General features: G+C 49.6%; 1 protein-coding gene across 2 annotated transcripts in view; it reads left to right on the forward strand.

Moving 5' to 3' along the window:
• The first annotated feature begins 377 nt into the window (after nt 1-377).
• Nucleotides 378-19570, forward strand: part of ZNF687 (zinc finger protein 687) — a 48560-nt gene continuing 29367 nt past the window's right edge. Inside the window, exon 1 of one of the 2 annotated variants that reach the window (XM_034756438.1) lies at nt 378-553. The gene's annotated coding sequence lies outside the window, so the exon portion shown is untranslated. Of the gene's footprint in view, nt 554-12806; nt 12957-19570 lie in introns of those variants that run through there. The other variant, XM_034756439.1, reaches the window with a different exon arrangement.

A 19570-nucleotide genomic window follows, 5' to 3' on the forward strand; every position in this document is an offset into this window, starting at 1 on the left:
GACAGCCACGCCAGCCAACGAAGATCAGCGTGGGCGGAGCAGAGCTAATTGACATGTTTCCCGGCTAATGGAGAACGAGATAGTGGCTGCAGCCGCTGAGCCACAGACCAATAGGGTATGACGTAGGCGGCGGTAAGCCTTTGAGTGGCACAAACGGCCATCAATGGGAACAGGGCAGGGTAGGCGGGCTCAACCTCGGAGTTGCTTGTTCGCCACCCAATAGAAAATGAGGTAAGAGAGGGAAGCCCTTGAGTGAGAGATAATGCAGCCAATGGAGAGGGAGGAGGGCGGGATGAGTCCCTGAGTGCCAGGCCCGCCTGCCAATGGTGTCTGTGTAAGGGGGGGGCGAGCCTCAGCAGGCAGGGGGCGGGGGGAGGAGGAGGGTGAAGCAGGAAGTGGCTGAGGAGCAGCTGGAGCCGGAGAGGGGCCTTGGGGCTGGGATTGGAGCCGCCCCCCCCCTTCTACTGGAGCCGGGGCCGGGACCCTCCCCCACCGCGCCCGGCCAGCCGGGGAGGAGCCGCAGCAGCAGCCGCCTGAGCCCAGGGGCCAGCAGGTAAATCCCCCCCCCCCGCCTCCCCCTGCGCTGGGGGCCCCCCCACCCCGCGCCCCCCACCCCGCGCCGAGACCCCCCGCGCCTCTCGCCGGCCCTGGAGCAGGGGGGCTCCCACCCCAATTCCTGGGGGGACCCCGTGAAATGCAAGTGGTGAATAAGGGGGAATCTTATTATGTGGGCCCCCAATTCCTGGGGGGGGTCTCCCTGCCCCCCCAGCGCGTGGGGAGTGAGTAGGGGGGAGGGGTGTTTCTGTACCCCCCCCAAATGGGGAAGGGAAATAAAGGGGTCTCCCTAGGAGTCCCCCTCATTCCCGGGGAAGCGGTGTGAATAAGGGAGTCTCCCAAATGGGGAAAATAAAAAAAGAGGTCTCAAGCCCCCCCCCCCAGGTTCTTAGGGGTCTCTCTAGGCACCCCCCAGACACAGAGAGTGAATAAGAGGCTCTGGTGCCCCTTCATTTCCTGGGGAGGAGGGTGTTGTGACTAGGGTGGCGTGGCTCTCTGGTCCTCCTCAAACATGGAGAAGGGGAACAAGAGGGTTTGATGGGTTTCCCCCAAATCTTGGGGAGCAGTGTGTGACTAAGGGGACTAGGTGCCCCCAAATGGGGAAATGAATAATGGAGGTTTTGTGGGACTCCCCCATTCCTGGGATGTCCCTGAGCTCCCCAGTGCCTGGGGAAGGTTGTTTGAATATGGGGGTATTTCTCTGGGACCCTGAACTATGATGACTAAAGGGTGATGTCGTTATGGGCCTCCAATTTATGGGGAGTGGAGTCTGGATTGGGGGATCCTCTTCCCCCACCCCCAGCTCAGTGGGAGCAAATAGCAGTGCTCTGGCACTCAGGGACTGCCCCCTCTGTGGCCACCCCCTGAGCTCTTGTGGGTGTCTCACTACACAGCCCTTCAAACTCCTGAAGTGGAAACAAGCAGGTGGTCCCGCTCTGAGACCCTTTTATTTCCTAAACTCTCCATGTGTGGGGTGTGTGGCGGGATGTAATACAAGGGAATGGACGATCAGGGTTGAACCTTGTGGGAAGGGGGATGGGTTCTGCAAGGAAGTCGTGTACAGTATTAAAATGTAACTGTTACATTCTGCTACAGTCTATCCTGGGCTTCGGTCACTTCCTTTTGAGGCCTCTTGCCTTTTGTTTGTGAGGAGGAAGGGTTGTTAGACATCCTAGGCGTTTGGTGTTTTGCTTCAGACCCAGTTACCGCCTCCTGAGCATCTCCCCCAGAAAGCCTCCTCTTTGCTAGTCTGTGTCTCTGCAGAATCATTTTGCAGGGCAGTCTTGTGGCTCTGCAAAATGAAGTTGCTTATGGGAAGATCATCAGGTTTTTAAACAGAATTAATTCTCTCTGTAGTCGTCTGTGGGGTGCAAATAAGTTCTGCTTTCTTCTGATGTTTAGGTTGTATCTGATCTAAGCAATGTCCCAGGATTTAGCGTGAGGGCCAGCAGTCGCTGATGACAGTCTACTGGAGTGTGTGAAAAATTGCCTGTCTATTCTGTAACACAGTGTGGTTCCATCTATGCTAGCAGCCCCACCGTTGCTAGCATAGATCCGATGTGCAGGGGTTTTTACCACTGTCTTCCTATTCTGGTGTAGAGGACAGTGGTATAAGCACCAGTGAGCTATACCTGTACATTCACCTTTAGCCTTAATCCTGCAGTCTCAGCTGTGTAGGAGGGCCGTTACTTTTGCATGGAGACCAAGTGAAACCTGTAGGGCTCTGCAAAGATGCAGGTGTCTGCCTGCAGCTGATTGTAAAATCAGGCCCTTTGTTAGCCATGGTGGAAACATTTCAGAAAATCACCCAAATAGCAGGTTTTTCTGACGCTGATGTGTTGTTTTTGTTCCATCTTGTGCGGTGCACGTACTGCGTCGTTCACTCAGCATTTTGCAAGGACGGGGACCTTATACGGTTTCCTTGCTCTCTTCCATCTCTGATTTCTAACATTCTTCTAGGTCATCTATTTTAATCTCTGCTTTTGCTAATGTAAGATCGTCCCTTACCATATGTTTTGCAGGCTTTTATTTATTTGTACCGGAAAGCATCTAAACACACTTCTGGATACTGTAAAAATATCAATGTACTAATAGAAGCTGTGTGCAGTTATGGCACAGGGTCACTGGCGTGTGTGCGTGTGTGTCTAGAGTGAGAGAACTACGCATCTCCTTCCTTTTCCCCCTTGGCATTGCAGTACATGTGTGACATCATCTATTTCCAGAGTTGGACTGAAAGGAGAGATCCTGGCTGAGTTTGAAACTTGCGTTGTAAAACTTAATGTGGTGAAAACAGCATGAAACTCCATTGGCGTAAAGATAACAGTGGGGTCCTCTAGAAATCTCAGAACATCAGTCTGGGTGTCGTATTTGGCACTGGATGACTTGGTTGAGGGTATGTTAGAAATGCACCAGTAGATGGTAATGGGGTTTGCAGACTTCCAGGTCTGGGAAGTCTCCATTGAACTAGGACTCAGGAAATACAAGGGGGTTCAATTGCTGACTATCATTGACCCTCTGGGTGAGTTGCTTCATCTGTTTGTGCCTCAATTTCCCATCTGGAAAATGGGGATATTTCCTTTCCTCCCACCTTTGTCTTGCTTGGATTGCAGGCTCTTTGGGGTAGCTGCTGTCTCATACTATGTGCGTATAGAACTCTTAGCACAATGTTGACTGAAGTCTCTAGGCCGCTACTGGAACACTACTACTGGAGAAGAATGTAATAAAACACATTGCTTCATAAAACAACAACAAATGTTCATTTTAACCTGTTTGTGCTATTCTGGTAGCATGGTTCAGTAGCTACGTTAGCACTGCCTTACTCACTAAACAGCATTGTCTAGAGCAGGGGTCGGCAACCTTTCAGAAGTGGTGTGCCGAGTCTTCATTTATTCACTGTAACTTAAGGTTTCGCGTGCCAGTAATACATGTTAACGTTTTTAGAAGGTCTCTTTCTATAGGTCTATAATATATAACTAAACTATTTGTTGTATGTAAAGTAAATAAGGTTTTTAAAATGTTTAAGTAACTTCATTTAAAATTAAATTAAAATGCAGAGCCCCCCGGACTGGTGGCCAGGACCTAGGCAGTGTGAGTGCCACTGAAAATCAGCTTGCGTGCCGCGGGTTGCCTACCCCTGCTCTAGAGATACTAGAAGCAGTAGCTTTTCTTCCTTTCTCTGCCGGGAAAATCAGGCCTTAGCTGCATTGGGGAATTGCCTCAATGCCCGCTGCGCCTGTGGCAACGCCAGGCTGAAGGGCGACTTGCATCTATGCAACTTGACGGCTGGCTAAATGAGCGCAAATGCAAATTATAGCTTGACGCGGCTTCCCCTGTCTGCACCAGGGGTTAGCACTGATGCTACTGCACAGATGTGTGAAATCGGGGCACGTTCCTAGTGAAGACAAGTCCTGGCCCTGTGACCTTGGGGTAAGTCAGTTCTAGATTTCAGGCCTTAGTTCCCCACCTGTAAAATGGAATTAATACTGGGGGTGGGGGTTGTAATGCCTAGTGCTCACCTAGATCTCGGTGAATTATCCAAAGGAAGACATTGTGTAGGCCTTGTCTATGCCAGGAGTGCTTTGCTAGCGTAGGTACTAACCCCGCAAAGTGCTCCTAGTGTGTTTGACTTTATACCAGCAAAATCGCACACACTTATAGCTTATTCCAGCCCCTAGAGAGGAATACGCTACCCTGGCAAAAGCGCAGTGTAGCTTCTATAGCTGTATCACCACTAGCACAGGGCTGCCAGCATAGCTTTCTCTGTCAGGGATCTCACTCTTCACGCTGGCAGAAGCCTGTAGTGTAGACACTGTCCCGAGTGCAGGGTATACACTGCAAAGTATTGTCTCATGGGGTCTCATTTTCGACCTTAGACCGGCCATTACTCAGACTCTGTAAGGTTTTGTTTTGTTTAACAGAATCACTTCTTTCTCCTCGTGTTGCTGTTGAGACCAGTTTGTGTTAAAAACAACTTCAACAAAAGCCTGCCAATGTTTAAAAACTTCATTTTCCAGGCTGGCCAAATTCTAAGCAGCCCTGGATCTCAGCCACCACTTGTTTGTTTGGTGTCTCCAGAAATTAGCAGATGGTAGAGACTTAATTCTGTTAAACCTATGGGAATTTAATCACTAACCAGCCTCTAGTTGGGTTTTATGTCTCCTCTCCTGCAAGGGCAGCTGTGATCTGCTAGTAGATGGAGTACCGGACTGCGAGTTAGGTTCTCATTTCAATTTATTGCTTTGTTCCTTGGGTTCCCTGCTTGTTCCATGGGAAGAATGGAACTTACCCAAGCTTTGTACAACAGTTCTAAGTATTTTCTATTATAAAATTGTTCATGTCGGAATTCTCAGTGCACCTGCATCAGTAGTTAATTTCCTGGGGTGGAATCTGTACATTGGGTGTGGATCCAGGAAAAACAGTGTTGTCTGCTGATGGGCGAAGGGGACTGGACGTCAGGACCGCTGGGTTCCACTCCTAGATTTCAGAGTAGCAGCCGTGTTAGTCTGTATCCGCAAAAAGAACAGGAGTACTTGTGGCACCTTAGAGACTAACAAATTTATTAGAACATAAGCTTTCGTGGATTTGGTTCCAGAAGTTGGGGAGTGATTTTAAAGTGTGCTGTCATTGTGAGATCTAGTCAGCTTTTAAAAATAAGCGAAGATGATTTCAGATATTATATCTGCCCCTCGGTCCTCCTGTCAGTTAGTGCTGTTATAGCCACACTTCCTTATTTATTTATTTTTAAATATCGTTCTCTCCCCTCTTTCACACAGCAGCACCTACACAAGCAAAAGGGGAAATTGTGCCTAGTTTTTCTGTTAATCCTGTATAATCAAAATGCTTATTAATGCAAGGGGCGGGGGGGAAGCACAAACAAGTGCTGTTAAATGCACAAAGGAAAAAATAGAGGGATTTTGTTACTTATTTCTTACAGTGAACTTAAGTCTGGCTTGTTTAAAAAAAATAATAATAATAGCAGGTACTGTACAAAATCTTCAGGCAGACGTATATTTAGCTTAGGTCCTTTTCTGTTCCCTATCACTGTAGAGAAGCCATTTGTTTGTCTTTGCAGAGGTGTGTAGGCAACCTATGGCACACGTGCCAAAGGCGGCACGCGAGCTGATTTTCAGTGGCACTCGCACTGCCCGGGTCCTGGCCACCAGTCTGGGGGGGGCTCTGCATTTTAATTAATTTTAAATGAAACTTCTTAAACATTTTAAAAACCTTATTTACTTTACATACAACAATAGTTTAGTTATATATTATAGACTTATAGAAAGAGACCTTCTTAAATTAGAGTGAATAAATGAAGACTCGGCACACCACTTCTGAAAGGTTGCCGACCCCTGTTCTAACTAGAACTTGTAATATAGTTGCTTTTCCTCCAGAGAGCTCAAAGCATTTTACAGCGATCGAGGAGTATTGTTATTCCCTTCTCTGTGCCTCCATTTTCCCCACCTGTGAAATGGGAAGTGGCTTGGCTTTGCTCAGAATAAATGGCGTTCCACTTGATCTGAAATCGTCAGCTGGTTTCGCTGCATCTTTCTAATGAGTGAGGCTGTTCGGAAAGGCCGGTGTTGGGAGCAGGGGGTTGGACTATATACCTCCTGAGGTCCCTTCCAACCCTGATAGTCTCTGATCTTCCCGTTTGGCGTGGAGCAATGTTAAAAGAGCTGCCTGTTAGTGAAGGGACTGGGAACTAGGACTCCTGGATTCTGTTCCAGCCTCTGCACTGACTCGCTGTGTGACCTTATGTAAGTCACTTCCGCCTCTCGCAGCTTCCATTTCCCTGTCTGTAAAGAGGGTTGGGAGACTTAATTCCTGGGCTCCTTGGATGATGGGCAAAGCCTGAGATGCTACAGATCTCGATTCCCTGAGCAGAGCTGCTGATGGGCTGTGGGGGTGAAATGAAAATATCTGGAAGCACAGCAGAACAGTAGTAATAACAAGGCAGCCCCATGGCTCCCTCCTCCTCCAAAAATACTCCCGTGGCCCTGTAAGGTAATTTAGCCTTGACCGTTAGCTCTACCTTGAAATCCTGACTGTGGCGGAGAGTTCATGGCCAGCAGAAGGTGTTGCATCATTGTCAGCTTTGCCTCTGTTTAGCCTCTGCTCGATCTGGAGGGGCCACCCCATGCGAGAGAGAATTGAATCCCTCTGGCCCGTTCAGTCCTCGCCCTCTCTGCTGAATCTGCCAACAAGGGGGCCAGTTAGCGCCAGAAGTGCTTGCGATGTGGATCCCTGTTCACTAGGAACGGGACTGCGATTTGGCCGTACACATCCCACCCAGGCTGCTGAGCCGCCGGGAGATGAGCGTGACGGCCAAGGGCTCGACCTGCAGTGTCTACACGGACCCTGCGTCACCCTAACTACACTGATCTAAGGCCTCTGCCTCTCGTGGAGCTGTGATGGTGCGTAGGGTGAGCAAGGCTGGTGGACGTACGCTGGCGTAGTTAGGACGACGTAAGGTGCCTTACACCGACCTAACTCTGTAGTGTAGACCAAGCCTCTCCTAGCTGATGCAGCCGTGCCAGCAAAACGGCGTGGTGTAATTAGGCCCAAGAGACAAACGATACCAGCAAAGGCACATTTATGCAGCTATCAGTGCGTCTACACTAGGGCTTGTACTGGCATAGCTGCATCCGCAAAAAATCCCCCCCCAATCGGCAGAGCTGTGCTGGTATAAGTTTTAAGTGTAAATCAGACCGCAGACCAGTGATACTCAGACTGGGGCCCGGGAGCCGCAAGTGGCTCTTTAATGGGTCTCCTACAGCTCTTTGCAGCACATGGTATTAAAAGGCTGTGTGATTTTTAATTATCAGCCAGTCTAAGTTACTAACCAATCAGGATGTGTTTACCATGTTGTTAACCAATTGTAGTCGATAAAATAATAATACTTGGTCTGAATTTTAGTTATTTATATGTGGGTAATGTTGATCGCTAATTTGGCTCCGGAACCACTGAGGTCCGAGTATCACTGCATTAGACCGTGTCTATACTACAGACCTCTGCCGGCACAGCTATGTGGGCTGTGAAGAGGGGTGATCCCTGGCCAGCGTGGCCGTGCCAGCAGGAGCCCGTAGAGCTAGTGGGCACACAGCTATGCTGGCAAAGCCATGCTCTTACTGATATGGCTTCTTTTCCTTGTGGTGGGTGGATTTACTGGAATACCTCTACATGTGGCCATTTTAATTTCAGAATAGCTTTCATGCTTTAAATGGACACCCTACCTTGTTCCAGAATAACTTCCCCATGTCTGGTCTCAGGGCAGGCCAGCCAACTGTGTTCAGATTCTGCCTCTTGGAGCTGGTCTAAAGTAGGGGGGATCGATCTAAGATACGCAACTTCAGCTACGTATCTTAGATTGATTTATCTTGGATCCTCGGTGCGGGATCGATGGCCGCGGCTCCCCTGTTGACTCCGCTACCGCCGCTCGCTCTAGTGGAGTTCCGGAGTCGATGGGGAGTGCGTTCGGGGGTCGATATATTGCGTCTTAACAAGACACGATATATCGATCCCCGATAAATCGATCGCTACCTGCTGATACGGCGGGTAGTCTGGACGTACCCTTAGGGGAGTGGTGTTTGAGAGGCCTTAGGAGTTTTAGGCCTGGTCTACTCTTAGGTTGCCAAAAGAACGAGGAGTACTTGTGGTACCTTAGAGACGAACAAACTTATTTGGGCATAAGTTTTCATGGGCTAAAACCCACTTCATCGGATGCATGCAGTGGAAAATATTGTAGGAAAATATATCTACACTGAACATGAAAAAATGGGGGTTAAGGAGGCTAATCAATTAAGGTGGGCTATTATCAGCAGGAGAAAAAAAAAACGTTTGTAGTGATAATCAGGATGGCCCATTTCCAACAGTTGACAAGAAGGAGTGAGTAACAGTAGGGGAAAAATTAGCATGGGGAAATAGTTTTTACTTTGTGTAATGACCCATCCACTCCCAGTCTTTATTCAAGCCTAATTTAATGATGTCCAGTTTGCAAATTAATTCCAGTTCTGCAGTTTCTCGTTGGAGTCTGTTTTTGAAGTTTTTTTGTTGGAGAATTGCGACTTTTAGGTCTGTAATCGAGTGACCAGGGAGCTTGAAGTGTTCTCCGACTGGTTTTTGAATGTTATCATTCTTGACATCTGATTTGTGTCCATTTATTCTTTTGCGAAGAGACTGTCTGGTTTGGCCAATGTACATGGCAGAGGGGCATTGCTGGCACATGATGGCATATAGCACATTGGTAGATGTGCAGGTGAACAAGCCTCTGGTGGCGTGGCTGCTATAGCTACAGCGCTCAGAAGTGTGAAGATTCCAGACCCCCGAGCGCTGGAGCTATGCCGACTAATCCCGTGTAGACGCAGCGAGGTCAACGGAAAATGCTTCTGTCGCCCTAGCTACTGTCACTCAGGGAGGTGGTGTAGGCTGTAGACTTCCATCGCTGTAGGGTGCGTCTATGCTGTGTGGGGCGGGAGAGGCGCTGCACAAAGAAACATTCATAATGGCCAAGTTCCAATCACCCACCCCTCCCTGGGGAGGGAGGGGAAAACAACCCTGGATGGCTTCAAATGTCCAATCAACAGGTGTGGCCGAGTATTTTTTCCTACCTCGCCCCCTGGAGAGGTGAAAGGAGCCATCACTGAGCATGCCAGAGACAGGAAGGCATGAGGGCAGGGAATAGATAGGGGCCCATTTCCCAAGATAAATGGACATAAGAGAACTGATTCCAGGAAGTAACGGGTTGTCCTCGCCGAGCGAGTGGCCAGCCATACCAGGGTAAATTCAGAATTAAGCTCTTGGAGAGCCTAGAAGTAACATTTTCTGTAACTGAGACTGTGGAGCGGCCAAGCTTCCTACACCTAGCGGCTAACATCTAAAACCCTGCTGCTTTTATTTCTTAAATAGGATATCTCCATTAATTTATCTCCTAGAACTGGAAGGGACCTTGAAAGGTCATCGAGTCCAGCCCCCTGCCTTCACTAGCAGGACCAAGTATTGATTTTTGCCCCAGATCCCTAAGTGGCCCCCTCAAGGATTGAACTCACAACCCTGGGTTTAGCAGGCCAATGCTTGGCTGTGCTGTAAAATACCCCTATCTGGAATGGATCAGGTGGGGTTGGAGGTTGGAATTCTGACCAGACCATTTTTGGGAGCGCCACAGTTACCTGTCCTTCCTGCCCGGGGAGGGTTCAGTTGCTGACATGGGAGAGAGGGCGTGCCATGAACGGTAGGGAAAGGAGTAACCCCACCCAAGTCATGCGAGTGCCGGGTGGCAGTAGGCTGGACGTCACAAGGGACAAAGACGTTAATCTTGGCTAGCTACACAGCAGGTGGAGAATAGGGAAGAAATTCTGAGCCAGAAGCTCAGAGAAAACAGAGAGACTGTGTGATAGAGGGGTTCATGGAGCGTGCCTCAGATGGCAGGAGATGCCGAGGAGAAGGCTCTTGCACCAAAGGGTAGATTATGTGGCTAGACAAGCAGGGAGGAGCATAGAGAGAGTGGATCAAGGTGGTTGGCTGGTGCTAATCCATAGTGGGATTTAAAACCGAGGCTCCTGAAACAAATGTGGAGCTGGTCAGGATACCAGAGGAAGGGGATGAATGTGCCTATGCTGCCATGTCCGTGTGAGGTCAGCAGCAGCACATGCTGGGGTCTGCAGAGCTGGGACTATGAGGCGCGCTCAGTCGCTTGCCCATCCGCTGGGAGATGCACCAGCACATTAGGTGCGGCCTAGAGGCATTCCTTACAAACAGTCCCTTGTGAGGCACTCGCTTATCTGAACATCTCCATGTCAGGAAATCCTTCCAACAATAACAGACTTTGTTGGGAACCAAGTTCTGTAAGCTACAAAAGCCCAGAGATTCAGGGCACATGTGGCGATGTCCTTGCCACTGACTTGGATTCTGTACCCCCAAATGCTCCCAGATTAGGCCCCCTTGCTGGTCATTTTTGAAGCATGGCTTTAGAAACATCTGGAGATGGAGACTTTCCACCACTCAAAAAACCATCTTTGAAGCCCTCCTAGCCCTGCCCCAAACAGCCCCCCTCCAGCATACAGAGAGAGCACAGCTTCTCATCTGTTCATGCCCTTCTGAAACCTTCTCCTTTGGGGCTGATCCTTTCCTCGTTTGGTCTCAGCCCAGCGGTGAGCTTTTTCTGGAAAGCTCAGTGTGTCTCTCCGGGTCTGTTTCATTTGTTGGGTGGGGGAAGACATCTGCACCTTACTGGAAATGACCCTGTGGACCAGCAGTAGCCCATGAAACGGCTGAATAGCGTCATGCTTGGCACGTGGACATCACGCCTCACAGAGCAGGTGCCCAGCATCTTTTAAGGTGACAATTTGATTATGAATTTTGTATTGCGTTAGCAGCAAGAGCTACGCCCCTCTGCTTTGTCATGGTTGGGGACAGGGCCTCACGATATCTTTTGGGCTCGATTTATTGGGTAGCTGGGGTCAGGAGAGTACAAGAAACTGACTGGAATACAGACCAAGGAGTCAGGACTTCTGGGTTCTGTTCTGAGTGTTGCTACTTACTTGCCATGTGTCCTTTGTCACATCACCATGCCTCAGCTTCCCCATCTGTGAATTGGGAATGATTCTTCCCTACCTCTCAGGGTCAAGGCTTTCATCCCTTAATGCATGAGGGGTTTGAGCTTGGTATCTCTGTTAAAGCTTTCCCTGTTGTATGCAGTTTTGGTGCCAGGATATTGGAGAGACAAGGTGGGGGAGGGAATATCTTTGATGACTGGCCCAGCCGTTGAGCTTACAGAGCTCTTCTTCAGAGTGGCTTTAGTGTTTGAAGAAAAAGGAAATTGCAGGTTAACCCCAGAAGTCGGGGAACTCCAGGTCGTTTGTGGTTTCCATCAAGGAGCCGGGGGGCAGGGGGGGGCTTGGCATAAAGATCATGGCTTATAAAAGCACCTGGACACTTGCTGAGTTGCTTTGTCATAGAGATAAGTTAACAATGCCCGCATTTTAACTAGCCTCTTGAGGCTTAATGCTGCCCATCAAGGTGAAAAGGAGCCAGTTTATGCCTTTGGGGTTTCTGCTAATGTTTGTTTTTCCTGCAAGACATCTAGGAATCTTTTAGCACAATATCTGTCTAGCAGCAGTTCTGCCCACCCACCCTTTCAGCTTGGAATCTGCACAGTGCTGATGAGACATTGCCATGGGTTTGTGGGTCTAACACCAAATTCTCTCACTCCTGTATTTCCACCCATGCTGGTCTTGTTTGCCAGCTGTTTCTTTCCTCTGGGTTACATGCTGCTTTGCCCTTCTCTAGTGTCTTTTATCCAGGGATCTCAAAGCACCTGAAAGCCCACGCTCTCCCTGTGAGGCTCTAATTTTAGTGTGGGGAAACTGAGGCACAGCAGTGCTGGGACTGGCTCAAGGTTGCTCAGTGAAGCGGGGCAGAGATGGGGATCAGAACAAAGGTGCTGACTGTTGTCTAATCTAACCTACCATAGCGACTCCAGAGTCTGACCATCTTTAGGAAACGCCGCCAAACCTTCCTCTTTGGTAAAGCCTTTCCTCATGGCAGGAATGACTATCTCAACACTAACACCCCCATCTACCCAACCCCCCCCCCCCCGGCCTTCAATAAACCTGGCACAAACAAAGCAACCACCCATGCACAGCCCCCGCCCCAAACCCAGCCTGGATTTCACCCGGAACAAGGAGAAGAGCTGGGGGAACTCCATGAAGGCCACTACGGACTTCACTGCTGCTGGAGGTTTGATGAGGGCAGCGCACAGATGCTGTGGTGATGGGCAGCAGGATAATATCCTAGCTAGCTGGGAATTGGAACCCAGGAGTCCAGCGGTGTTTGCTGTGACCGCTGCCAGTCTTCCCTTTCCTCACCCATCTCCCCCCTTTTCCTGGTGCTGGCCCCCTGGTTTGATGAACAGAATCTGAAGCTGAGGGACGTGGAATACCTGTCTCCCCTCCTCCCCCCAGTATCTCCCCCCAGTGTGGTGTTGAACCTGCCAGGCTGGTCACGGTGAGCTCTGGATCCCAGCCCTGGCAGATGGCAAGGGAGGTGGAGCTCCTCCCACAAATTAGTCGATGTTCCTGGGGGCAAGGCAGAGAGGATGGCAGCGGAGGTGCCTAGGATCGGATGGGTAGCTGCTGCCTTAAACCGCGCCTCCTAGCCAGGGCCATCCTCCCAGAAGGCCAGCTGCTGCCGCTGAGCAGTTTGGGGCTTGTTTTGCTAAACCTCCCCTCCCACTGCAGCTGTCCCTGCTAAGTCCTGACCTCATGATGTCACGCTGGGCGCAGAACGTGTTGCTGCTGCTTGTTTAACCAGTGTGGCTTTCTATCATCCCCCTCCCCTTTCCTCCATGTGAAACCCGAGCCCGGTCCTCCCGGCCTGCTGCACTCCTCCACGGAGCTCCCTTCTAGCAGGTTAGTACCGCAGCGGGTGCCTGGCTCTGGAAACTGAAGGGTGACTGAGTTGGCAAATCACACCGCTGAAGATTTGCTAGATAAGCAAGCTCTGATGGGATCAGGCAGGCCGAAAGCAAGAAATGTGGTGTACAGGGATTGTTGAAATAGGTGGTGTGGTTTTGGAATAGGTTGCCAGACAAACGGGGGTGTATCACTGGGGGAAGCTGTGAGTGAATTTGGAGCATTGTGTAGATGTGGCATTTCTGATGTGCCACCCGAAGTGTGCGTGGTACTCTGCAGAACAAAGACAAAGGTCCCCCTTAGCTGAACAGCAAGTGAGAATGGTTCACCGGGGCTCCATGCATGGCATTGAAAGTGCCCTGATAAATTTCAGTTAAGACTGTTCTCTGTGGGTCAAAGCAGGGGAACTGGGATTTGGGTTCTGTACCCAGCTCTGTCCCTGACTTGTGATCTTGGGCAAGTCACTTCCCACTTTGTGCCTCGGTTTCCCCATCCTTAAATAGGGTGTAATATTCCTCTGCTCCTATGTGGCTTGTGAGACTTAATGTTTGTAAATCCCCAAACTAAAGACACTCTATATGCACAAGGTTGTTTATAAATGGTGTGTCTCCTCCAAAGCTCGGCTGAATCCCTTTCTGCTTTCTATCTTTGCAAAAATAATTATAGTGCCCAAAAGGAGCAAAGTGCGGAGGGAAGAACTTTGAAGATTGAGATCTTTAGAAATTGTCCGGCAGGGAGAAGTAGGCTCATAAGTTGATGCTATGTTCCCAGAGAAGTCAACCTAGGTGTGGCATAATGCAGAAAGCTTGGAATGCTTTAGTTGGCAGGGAGAGGAAAATATGGCTCAGGAACAGGTATGAGATTTGCAGAGCCTGCCAATGAAGTGAGAGTCATTGAGTAATGAAACAGAAGCAACATGGTCTAGTGGTCAGAGCTGGAGACGAGGGCTTCGTCTACACTGAGCTATCCCAGCAATAGCCTCCACTGTGGACACAGTTATATTGGTATAAATGTGCTTATATCAGCATAAGCTATATTGCTATAAGCACTTTTATAGTGATATAACATTGTCTATACTAGGGCTTTTCTTCCAGAAAAGCAGTGTCAGTTTTTAAAAAAATCCCCATCTCTTCTCTCCCCCCCCCCCCCCCCCCCATCTGACAGCTATGCTGGTAAAACCTTTGAAAGTATACTAGGCCAAGGTATCAGAACATCTGTGTTCTGCTCCCGGCTCTTTCTATGTTAGGTTTTACAGGTGTGGTAGTAGCACACGTTAGCTACCATGGTGTAAAAGTCCAGTGTGGACAAGACAGCGTACGCTTTAAAATACACTAAACTAGGGTGACCAGATGTCCTGATTTTATAGGGACAGTCCTGATTTTTGGGTCTTTTTCTTATATAGGCTCCTATTACCCCCCCATCCCCTGTCCCGATTTTTCACACTTGCTGTCTGGTCACCCTACACTAAACTGATCACATTAACTGAGGCTTTTGACTTGAGCAGTTTAGCGTATACACTGCCTTGTTCTAAAAAATTGAGCTTAGATGTGGTTTAGATAACTGCACACTTTTTAAATCTTACTCTGTATAAAGCCATTGACTCACTGTTTGATCACTTTCCTTCCCTTTGCCTCAGTTTTCCCCATCTGTAAAATGGGAGATAATACCCAATTTTGTCAAGTGCTTGAGGTCTTAACGATGCTGTGTACATGCACTCTTAGTTTTAGAGGAAAATGCTGTTTAGAAATGCAGGTTCCTCTAGAAAGGAGGAAAGCCCCCAAAATATACACACACTCAGACGTGGAATAAAACTATAGTTCTCTAATAAATTCACAGCAGCCACCTGTCTTTATTGAACAACTGATTCTTTCTTATTTTTGGGGTGCTGTCAGGTTAATATCTTTTAAAAAATCTTCTCTTGTTTAGATCTTGTTTAATTCTTGGACTTCACTCAACGTGGGCAGTAAAATTATACTGTTCAGTTTCACTTGATTTTTCTTTGTCTGTTTCATATTCTGTGTTTCCTGCTAACTCAAGGTTGCAGTGTTCAAAATCTCCGATCTTACTGCATCCTATAGATTCCCTTTTTTGGGGGGTAAAAAACCCACTAAAACGGCCTTTTGCATCTCACTCCTATTCTCTTGCTGTTTCTGGAGAGCAGAGAGGTTGAATGGTTGGAGCAGTCAGAAGATTCCCAACTCTTGCAAACACCGTGAGGGAAGGTTTCAATCCAAAGCCACTTCTCTTCATGCCAGCTTTTGTGCAAACTTGTTAAAACTTCTTCGGTCTTAAAATAAACCTAGCGCTTCCCTTTGATCTGAATGATCTGCCTTCACCGCAAAATCCAGGTACCTGCTCTGTAAAGCGTTCAGCGCCGCAGTGTTTCCGACCATTTGCAATTGTGTGTTGGGCAAAGCAAGGAGCTCTCTGCTGTGGTGGCAGATTTGGCCCAAACACAAGGCTAAGCTGGTAGATCCTGTTGCATATACTAGGGTTCCACCCCCACCCCCACTCCCTTGTCTGCACCAGCTGGGAATCGTGTCAACAATTAGCATTGATCTTCCATGTGAGCACAGCTTTGGGGAGGTGGGGTCTACCCCCAGAGAGGGGAATTAGAACAGATGAGCACTAGCTGTTGCATAAATAACACACACAAAAAGCACGGCCATTGATTTTTTTTTTTTTTTTTTTTTTACCAGTTGCTTACAGTGCAGGATTTTGTTTGCGTGTGTGTGGGGTGAGGAGTGAAATATGGAATAGCGAGGCCAGGTGCTCCGGGTCTGTGCTGCTCCGAGATTTCTCCCTTCCCCTCCCTCCCAGTTCAAGGCCTTCTGCAGACTGTCTGCTCAAACATTGGCCTGAGGTCTCAGCTGGGGAGAGAGATTATAGAACACCTGGCGCTAGTTTTGCTCATTAAAAACAGTTGCTCTTGAAGGGCCCACAAAGGCTGGAGGTTTTTTTTTTTTTAAAGCAGGGGAATGGTTTTAAAATAGCTCAGAACAGCACTAGGAATGGTTGAGAAGGGAGTGGTTTGCCCAGATCTTAATCTGGGTCTCCTCGCCAGGTAAATCTGGCATTTTCTTTGGGACTGCGTACCTCCTCTCCCCCACGGGCGCTTGAGGCCTGGGAGCAGTGGGCCAGGGAGAGCTGTTCTAAAGGTTTCCTCTGTGCTTCGGAAGCTAATCCATTTGTCATGTGATCCTCCGGAGCTCAGCTCAGCCATTCCAGTTGGCCTTGGACGCAGGGACAGGCAGGGCTGAAGGCCTGGGGGTGGGAGGGAAACGTTCCAAATGGCGTTTAACAATTTCATTAAGATGTCGTGGTTTCTGAGGGTTGGTGGTTATTTTTTTTAAATGCTCCTGGTAGGCAGGACCCTGCACTGGTCAGGAAAGGGAACAGGAAAAGCAGCTTTTAGAAAAAGCAGGCCCTTTAAATAGTCTCACCGTTCAGTCTCTCTTTTTGTCTGAGCCTTGTGTGCCTTTCTGGCTGTCCCTGGCACCAGTTCTCTGGTGCGGTCTGTGTTCTCTGTGCACTGAGTGGGGACTTAATACTCCCAGCAATTCTGGAGCATCAGTGCACAAAGACGGCTTCTGTTGATAGACCTGAGGACGACTCCTCTCTTGGTATTTTTTAAGGGAGGGAGGGTAGTGGGTGGGATCCTCCAGCCAGCAGTCCTGGTTCCTAGCTAAGCATAAAGCCACTTGCACCCGCACTAAACCATTAGGCTTTACAGTGCATCTGTGTAGAGAGCTGCCTAATATTAGTGGTAATGATTAGGGGTTAGATCCGAGGCTGGGACTCTAAAATCCGGGGTTCTATCCCTTGCTTTGGGAAGTGGTGTGGTCTAGTGCTTAGAGCAGAGAGGATGGGTTCCAGGCCCAGCCCTGCCACTGACTTGCTGTGTGACTTTGGGCAAATTCCTTCCTTCGTCGTGTCTCAGTTTCTCCGTACGATGATGATGCAAACTCTCCTTGATAACATTTTCAGATGGCACAAAAACTGAGGGAGTGGTAAAGATTGAGAGGAACAGGTCAGTTCTACGGAAAGATCTGGATCACTTGGGGCGGGGGCTCATTTGAACATGTCTTAATGTGGCCAAAAGCAAGGGCCTGCGTCTAGAAACAAAGAAGGGTTGGCCACTTTGAGAAGATGGGGGGACTGTCTCCTGGAATGCAGTGACACTGAAAAGGACTTGGGGGTTGGGGTAGATAACCCCTGAACCTGAGCTCAGAGTGCAGTACTGTAGCTAAGTGGGTAAATCTGATTCTTTGCTGTATAAACTGGGGAATATCAAGTAGAAATAGGGAAGTGGTGTTATCTTTGTATATAGCATTATTGCAGGGGTGGGCAAACAGCCTGCCAGCCGTTTTAAGCTGGTCCTCGAGCTCTCGCTGGGGAGCAGGGTCAGGGAGGGGTGCTTGCCCTGCTCCAGCTGGGGAGCAGGGTCGGGGCCACTCCACACTGCTTCCAGAAGCAGCAGCATGGCCCTGTTCTGGCTCCTATGTGTAGTGGGCAGCCAGGGGGCTCTGTTCTGCACGCTGCCCCCGCAGCTCCCATTGGCTGGGAACTGCGGCCAGTGGGAGCTGCAGGGGCGGCGCCTGTGGACGGGGCAGTGCGCAGAGCTGCCTGGTTGTGGCCCCACGTAGGAGCCGGAGGGGGAACATGGCCGCTGCTTCCGGGAGCTGTTTGAGGTAAGTGCTGCCTGGAGCCTGCACCCCTGAGCCCCAACTTCCTGCCCCAGCCTTGATCCCCCTCCTACCCTCCAAACCCCTCAGTCCCAGCCCGGAGCACCCTCCTGCACCCCAAACTCCTCATCCCCAGCCCCACCCCAGAGCCTGAACCCCACCCGCCTGCTCCAGCCCTGGTCCCCCTCCCGCCCTCCGAACCCCTCAGTCCCAGCCCGGAGCACCCTCCTGCACCCCAAATCCCTCATCCCCAGCCCACCCCGGAGCCTGAACCCCTTCCCACACCCCACTCCCCTGCCCCAGCCCTGATCCCTCTGTCCCAGCACCTACACCCCAAATTCCTACACCCCAAAATGTTTGCCCGCCCCTGCATTAGTGAGACTGTGTCCAGTTCTAGTGTGCACTTAAGCACTTAAATAAGGATGTTGACAAGTTGGGAAGGTTCAGAAAAGAGCTACAAGAAGATTCATGGTCTGGAAAGCCTGCCTTATAGAGGAAGACTAAAGAAGCTCGGGGTTTGTCGACGCTTAAAATGCTAAAGCAGACAGCTGTCATGCTGTAGCACTTCAGTGTAGAAGTCAGAATTCTTCCCGTCAGTATAGGTAATCCGCCTCCCCAAGAGGCGGTACTTAGGTCAACAGAAGAATCCTTCCATGTAGGCAGTGCTAGGTCAGTGGGAGAATTCTTCCCTTGACCAAGCGCTGTCTACACAGGGACTTAGGTTGGTTTAACTGCGCCGCTCAGGGGTGTGGATTTTTCACACCCCAACCAACATGGTTAAACAGATTTTGTTTTCTAGTGTAGACCAGGCCTCAGCCTGTTTAGTTTATCCAAGAGGAGTTTAAGGAGTGACTTGTTCACGGTCTGCAAGTACCTACATGGGAGAATTCCCGAGAGAGAGCTCTTTAATCTAGTAGGAAAAGGAAAGCAAGATCCAGTGGCTAGAAGCTGAAGCTAGACAAATTCAACAGGGAGGATAATTAACCATTGGAACAATTTACTTAGGGAAGTGGTGGGTTTTTTTCATTGCTTTGGGAGTCTTTACGTTGAAGAGATCTGCTGTAGCTCAACCAAAGTTAGCAGCTTGATGCAGTAATTTGGGGGTGACCGTCTCTGGCCCATGTTCTGCAGGAGCTCAGACAGGACCATCACGATGGTCTGTTCTGGCCTTCAAATCTTTGAAGCTCCATTTAGCCTGTGGGGGCGTTGGGTTTACACCACTCTGCAGAGACGTGGGGACTTTTGCCTCTTAACGACATAGAAGACTCAGGATCCCAGGACATCCCTGAGGCAGGCACGCAGCTTTCACTACCTCACCCATGCCTGAAGAAAGATGGCCTAGAGCTTGGCGTTAGGAGGTGCTGCGAGGTAGGGAGTGCTGTTGATGATTGAGCAGGGGAGGAAGAGGGGAGTCTCCATATGGTCTGGGTTTGAGAACTTAAGCTACGGCTTCACTAGAAACACCGCAGCCCACCAGTGTAGACACTCGCTAAAGCAACCGGAGAGGTTCTCCCATCGCTGTAGTTGATCCACCTCCCCGAGAGGCAGTAACTAGGTCACGGGAAGAATTCTTCTGTTGACCTAGCGCCACCTACACCAGGGTTTAGGTCAGCTTCGCTACATCGCTCAGCAGTGCGGGTTTTTCACCGCCTCTCTGAGCGATGTAGCTGGATCCACCTCACTTTTTAGTGTAGACCCGACTGTAGTTTCGATACATTTTTTCTGCCCCACTTCCATCCCTCTGCCATTGGGCTGGCCTCTAATCTGACAAACTTTTCCAGCTCTGCGATTAGCAGAGAGGAGCAGCCCATGGTCTGGTTTGTCTCCCGGTTGCACTGTGCCCTTTGCACACAGGCCATCCTTAGACAAGTCACGCGTTTCTGTGAACAGGCTTGGAGGCGGGAGGGAGGGTATTCGGTGGGGGGT

The sequence above is a fragment of the Trachemys scripta genome, chromosome 24 (genome assembly GCF_013100865.1).
Source record: "Trachemys scripta elegans isolate TJP31775 chromosome 24, CAS_Tse_1.0, whole genome shotgun sequence".
Lineage (NCBI taxonomy): Eukaryota > Metazoa > Chordata > Testudines > Emydidae > Trachemys > Trachemys scripta.